This window comes from Poecilia reticulata, chromosome 3 (genome assembly GCF_904066995.2).
Source record: "Poecilia reticulata chromosome 3, P_reticulata-male-v2, whole genome shotgun sequence".
Lineage (NCBI taxonomy): Eukaryota > Metazoa > Chordata > Actinopteri > Cyprinodontiformes > Poeciliidae > Poecilia > Poecilia reticulata.
In genome coordinates, this window is record NC_088832.1 from 2,710,077 (window position 1) to 2,717,140 (window position 7,064).

A 7,064-nucleotide genomic window follows, 5' to 3' on the forward strand; every position below is an offset into this window, starting at 1 on the left:
TTTTAAGTTGTTTAAGTAATTGTTGTTCTGGCAAAGCAGACTATATCAAACATAATAACTCCAGCCTTTTTAATGAAAGTCTGTTTTTGATCTGTCAGGGTGAAAACACTCCAGAGCAGCACCTGGCATGTGGATGGGCTCTAAATGGTGTGTATACCAAGTGTGTCCCCGCTTCTGCTGGTGTGTTAATGTGAACCCACCTTTATGCAGAAATGTCAAGGATTTAATGAAAAGAAAAAGATTAAATAAAATAAACAGCCCGACACTTCCAATCCAAAGATGACAAAGATGGGAGTTTGCACAAAAATCTGAACTCTCTGAGCTTCCCGTTAATGTTACAGTGAATAGATAAATAGAAAGTTCAATCCCCAACATGCAGTCTCATTAAGTCATCAATTTAAAAATGGAAAGTCTATGAAACAAAACAGTGAAACCTTTTAGTTGTCTTTTAATATACAATCGAGAATAAAAAAAAATATTTAAAGAATTTGATGTCGTCCAGCTTCTGTTTATCTGAATGAGGAAGAAAAAGAACCAGGAAAAAAACTAAAGTCTATTAAAACGACTTTACAGTCAACTCGTTAGTGTCTTTTTGAGACCTGTCAATCCAGCACATGGACACTGGAATACTGTACAGGCAGCCGTGCACAGGCTGGGACAGATAACAGGTTTTCACCCACAATGGAGCTAAAGATGGAACGGAATTGGTAGGCCTTTTTCTGGGTTTAAAACAATAAACACACACACACAATACACAAGTTTAAAGAGCCATTAGGGCCATTGTGTTGAGCAATCTGACTTCAGAACAAATCAACTTTGATATCCTAGTTTAGCTTTAAAAAAATCAGGTCAGTAAAAGACAATAATTGGATGTGTAACATAAACAAAAGCACACACACTTATAAACGAGGGCTTTTGCTTCGCAGTGCTGCTGTTTCGGGAGGAAAAAGGAAGTGGAGAAAGGAAGCGCAGAGTGAGTGATAACAATAAATTCAACATCCTTCTGATCCGCACTGTGCAGCTAGGTCAGACTTTGATGCAGTCCCGTTCACCCAGAGTCTCTGGGAAACACTGAGCGGCTTATGACACAGAATCCCCCGGTTTGGTGTAAACGAGGAACATCAGGACTGCCATCCAACACTTTTCACCACGGAGTCGTCAGACTCTAATGTCTACTTCTTCAGATTGACACTGTTGTCAACATAGCTGTAAAAAAAAAAGGTTGAAACAGGAAAAAAAGGAAATAAGTACAAGTACATTTTAAGTGATTTTTTATGGATGTTGTTCAATGGCTGATTGCCGACCTTTAAAAAAGCCTGACCTGCCGATTCCAATTTTGCTCGATAACAATAGTGACCAAACTATTTTTAGCAACATTTCAGACCAAAAAATGTATAACAGTCAGTCAAACCTCTCACAGCACTTAAAAGGAAAGTGGCTGATAGTTAGACGTTTGCCGAGGTAGATAGGATCAGTGGAAAAGATGGGCTACACATCTAATTATCGGCTGATCACGACCTCCCAAAATATAGAAAATTGGGGCCAATTTATCACCAGCAAAGCTTTATGAGCACAAAATGCAGTAAAATACTGAGATAATCACTAAAAAGCTTACTCTTAATCTAAGAGTACACCAATTCATCAGTGTACAATTTATCAGTGTACTCTGGATAAATTGGTGTACTGCATTTTATTGCATTCTGGCTCATACTGTAATGACAGGATTCTACAGTTACTTATTTGATGGTGCAAAGGAGGATGTGACCTAAAATCAAGAAAGTAATGGACAACCCTGACCATCCTGAGTGTCATCAGTCAGAGGTTTCTTCATATTTGCTGTAATACAGACTGCTACAGGAGGTCTTTTCACAGCTGTTGGGAAAAAATTTAATTAATATGAGTTAATATAGGATAAATAAAGTATTTTTGAATTTGAATTTATAATACCATTCAGCATCTTGATTTAGACTAAAGTTGTCCATTTTGGTTTCATCTGACCAGACGGACTCATGTCTTCGTTGTTCCATTAATGCCACAGTTTGGATTTCTCATTGTTCTCTTTTAACCAGTGGTGGAGAAAGTACTCAAAAAATGTACTTAAGTAAAAGTAAAACTACCACATTAACATTTGTACTTAAGTAAAAGTAAAAAAGTACTGGCTTTTAAAAATACTTAAGTATTAAGAGTAAAAGTTTTGCTGAATGGATTACCTAATCGCTGTTATCATTAAGTGTACCGATCGTATTTAATTTTAATGCATCAGAAATGTGCCATTTTAATGAACAATGCCACAGATAAAGCATGTTTTTATTGTCTTTACTCTGTAATATAGTTTAGACTTAGATATGTGATTCTATGCATCATAATTCTCAAATTGATCTGAAAGATCCGCATTCCCATAAACAAACTAGATATTAAATACTTAGAGCTGAAATAAATTTAATCAGTAAAGATCCGTCCAGAAGAATCTGATTGTTCCTGAATGTCATATCACTATATTGCACTTTGGTCACAGCGTTGTCCCATAAATGTGACACCTTAGTTAACACCTCCACACAATAATTCAGCGCATGTGTGACAACTTTTTTTCATCACAGATGCAACATGTGTCTCTGTACAGCTAGCTTTGCTAGCAACACGTCCACATAGCTTACCTTTCTTTAAGCTTTCCTTCCAAGTGAAGCTAAAAGTTGGACGAAGTTCCACCGTTTGTGAAAACGAAGCGCTGCTGATTTTACATGTCGCCATATGATTTATGCAGCTATTATATTACTGACGATTAGACAGACATCTTCTCCCGCTCAGAGGAAACCACTGCGCATGTCTAGAGCCCCGCGTGCGAGTAAAGGGGGAAGCGATGGGTGACAACAGACACTGAGTCACGTTATTGCTTGGATTTTACGGCGCCACCTTAAGTCCCTGAACTTCACATTCTAACGGAAAAAAAGAGCAACGCGACTTGGATGTAACGAGTAATGCGACACTTTTGTAGAAATGTAGTGAAGCTTTTAACAACTGCTTTCCTGATCCTATCAGTCAATCACATTTATGATGTAATGAGCATTGCATCATAGAAACAAGAAGTCATAAAAACAGAATGTGTCAAAGTCAACAATTGAGAAACCTGTGACAGACATTACATTTTGATGAGAGCCATCGTCAAGATCATCAATACACATCAACTATATTGATCAAAGTTCCAATTATTATGGTTCAAAAGCAGAAACAGGAGGATTTTAGTCTAGATTTAGATTTTAGTGAGAACGTCAGCAGCAGCTTTAGCAAAGGAATATTTGAGTACACTCTCTCTCCCTCTTTCTCACCGGAAATGTTGGAAAAATTCAACGTCATGCTGCTAGCATTTAGCCACAAGTCATAGGCGGAACTGACAGCGCTGCCCACCACAAACAATGACCCGGGCGGAACACGGTGCGCTAAATAATAAAACATAATTTAACGAAGTTTCAAGACAGATCAATTTTCTTTGAGGAATTTTAATAATCAAGGTACTGGAGTCATTCGAGGAATCGTTGCAGCCCAAACAGATGAAATAATTAATGCGACACATGGGTGAGTTTCTCTGGATCTTACCGGGACCTCAGTTCAGGTGATAGAAGGATGATTTTGTAACTGTCTTTGTGACTCTGAAGATTCTTATGCTAATGTTTATGAAGGTTTTATGCTAATTCTCATAAAAGCCACTTACACTCTTCAATATTAATATCAACTTCAACTTTGTGGTGCATTTTCTGAGTAGCACCTGCCTGCTACCTAACCCTTATTATTCTCTTATTGCTTCTGAATTTGGCATACAACTGACTGGAATATTTCAATCCAGAGTTTTATAGGGGTTATTAACATTCTTAATTAATCGGTAGGATTACTATTTTTTGCCATTACACAGTATTTTCTCAATCAATCCTAAAAGGTCACATCAAATCAACAGGAAGTCTGTACTGTAGAACATGAAAGACCATTTCTGTGGCCTGGCCTTCCAGCCGGCAGCTGCCCCAGTGATCTACTGACTTGGCTTTGGAAGTGAGCTGTTTTTAGATGGAGGGCGTGTTGCTGGATTTACGCAGCTAATGGCAAACCAGCTGCTGCCATGAATAGCTGAATGAGCCCTCGTAGGTAATATCTCCTTCCAGATCAGTATCACAAGAAATGTTACCAGTGAAGGTTAATATCATACAAAGGGAGCATGACTTTAACTTCTGCTCCAGCTAACACACACACACACACACCCACACACACACACACACACACACGCGCACACACACACACACACACACACCTAGCCTTGTTTATATGCCCTACTGGGGACTAAAGACAAGACCATGCTTTCTGGGAACCTCCCTTTCTGAAAGTAGCACAGCTCTGCAAAAAATCAAGTAGCATGCTAGAGGGGCAGTGAACAAACATATCACTTTAAATTTGCAATAAGACTAACTAGAGTTCCAAACATGATAAGAAGGTGACTCTTGGGGACTTGTCAGGTTTTTAGTAATGGGTGGGGACATAAATACACACTAATTAGTTTTTATTACATTCTTAGTACCTGTAGCACAGTTTCCGGTTCAAAGTGCTTTGACAGCCACTATGACTCAATGCACAATGAAATCTACACTTTGGTACAAAAGAAATTGAGTAGCCACTCAAGATATGTCAAATTCTAGTATTGAGCAGCATATTACGCTTTGTTAAATGTATTCTTTTAAAGACATTACATAAAGGGATTAAAATGATGCATACATTTCTGCAAAAAAACCTTTTCCTAGCAAATTATATCATAATTTTGTGTTCTTCTGATTGACTGTAAATCTCTCATCCAGGAACAACCTGTAATTACGAGAAGATGGGCCACAGGCAGTAATCTTGATTGATTAATTTACTCTACAAGTCTGTTGTTGAGAGTGTCATCTCTTCTGTCATCATCTGTTTAAATAGCATCTGAGCCAGGGACCTGAAAAGGCTTAACAGCCTGATAAAGAAGGCTGGTTCTGTTCCGGGGACTACTGTTGAAATCCTCTGGAGATGGTTGTTCAAAAAAGGATTCTTTGAAGGTTTTTGTTCTGTCTGCTCACTTTCACTCATGTAATGAGTTTTGTCGAATAAACCTATTGACTGATTGATTGTAATACAAACATTACAGACAACCCCGTTCATCCTCTTTCATATGTTTGAACACTGAGGCATCTTCAGATCCATTAGAATACCGAATAATATAGACAATCTTCCCTGCCCACAGCCATAAGCATCTACAACAACTCAGATATGATGTACTTTTCACGCATCTGAAAATAGATGAAAGGTATTTTTTTATCTTCCTTCTATGTACTAAATGATTGAGTAAGGCGTAAAAAGTATGCTGAAGAATAAACATTTATTGCTTAACCAAGCTCTTTACAGTATGCTTTGTTTTCCCGTAAATATTTAAACCAACAAATGAACTTAAAAAGTACAAACTGAAATTACTGTCAGTAAAAAAGGTACTGCAACAAAGCCAAAACTAAAAGATATACTACTTTCTGTATTTAAAAAAAACAGCAAACTGAAATGTCTATGACATGACTAACTAAAAGCACTTAAAAGCAGCATGAAATTAAATGTTTTTAAACTTTGTTTTTAAGAGCCGTTTTTAACGTAAAACTTAACAGCCAGCCAATTTCTGTTTCTGAGTGCAACAGGCTCCCGTTTTAAACACTTATCACAGTCTGCTTTTCCTGGAACTCTACAGGTGGTGATGAATGCCATCAAGTGCTTTTTGACTGCAAGGACCTCTCCCTCATTCCAAGTCCTCCTCTTGCATGGTTGGCAACCTTTAAAACCAAAGTTAATAACAAGTTTAAAACAATGAAATGAAGTTACCAAAGCAATATCATAATTGAAGGGTTTTTTGAAATTGTAAAATACACTCATGCCTGATTAGACCCTTCCTGCAAAATACAGTTAAATACAGGACCTAAACCAATTAATAACTGTACCTTTCTCACCATGAAAAGCTATTTTTCTCAATTATACCAAAAATATATATTTGTAAACATCTAAGGTAATTGTTACTAACCCTAACCCTACCCACAAGACAATGAAGTCCTGATGTTACTATAAATTAGGGCTGACTTTTAATTTTGAAGTCAGTGACGTAATATTTGAAAATGTAATGTACTTTAAAATAAACCTGAATATTGTAAGCAAGAGGCTTGCCAACATTGGGACAAATAGAAAAAAAACATCTAAATAACATAAAAAACATTGACTAGTCAAAAGGAATGTTGTATCACAGCTGTGTGATTCTACTACAAAGCCGTTTCTGCTTCAGATATACAGTAATCCTTCATCAAGTAAGCAAGTTAAGATCACAGTTTATAGATCATTTTAAGGAAATATTAAATTTCTTAGAAAGGTAACCATACTAACAAAATCTCAGACATCTCCAGTTGGGCTAGTAGCCCACCAATAAAAAGTTGAAAAATTAATACCTTTGTCTTGGAGGACTTTGACTTTGGTGGAGCTTCATCTGCTGAGCCAGCATGCTCACCTCAACACCTTCAGTCACAGTTGGTTCTTTGTCAACCTTAGGAAAAGAATAGAGAAGTCTTTTAATACTGCAACAAGACTGGCCATCTTTTGTTCAAATCCACTGACCACCTCAACAACAATATAGAACAAACCAAAAACAATTCAGCTGGAGATCAGCATAGTACATTGTCAATGAATCACAGCAGTAATGTTCGATTAAAAACCTATTTCTGGTTTGGTTTAGCAGTCATCCTTCATCATGAAGTCTCAAACTTCAGTATCACTTAAACTGTTTCAAACATTAATCTAAGAAGACGTCACTGGATAGGACTGTTAACATGTTTCCGTCATATTCCCTGATTTGAAACATACATCATGTCTTAAGCCAGCTGTCAACCATACTACTGAGGGCAGACAAGATCTATAGTTACACAAAAAAGGGATTACATTTTGACCAAAATAAACCTCAAACGGGGTCCTCACTTTTACTGTAAACCAGAAATGTGTGTATGGCCCCAAACAACCATTCACTAAAGACTTCAGCT

The 7,064-nt window shown here is 37.2% G+C and overlaps 1 long non-coding RNA gene across 1 annotated transcript; it reads right to left on the reverse strand.

Annotated features, from left to right (window-relative positions):
* Window positions 1-431: 431 nt before the first annotated feature.
* LOC145550989 (uncharacterized) lies at window positions 432-1,892 on the reverse strand. The gene is made up of 2 exons (XR_014086749.1): window positions 1,766-1,892; window positions 432-1,206 (listed from the first exon to the last, which is right to left on the reverse strand). It is a non-coding gene; the product is annotated as an uncharacterized LOC145550989 (long non-coding RNA).
* Window positions 1,893-7,064: the final 5,172 nt, after the last annotated feature.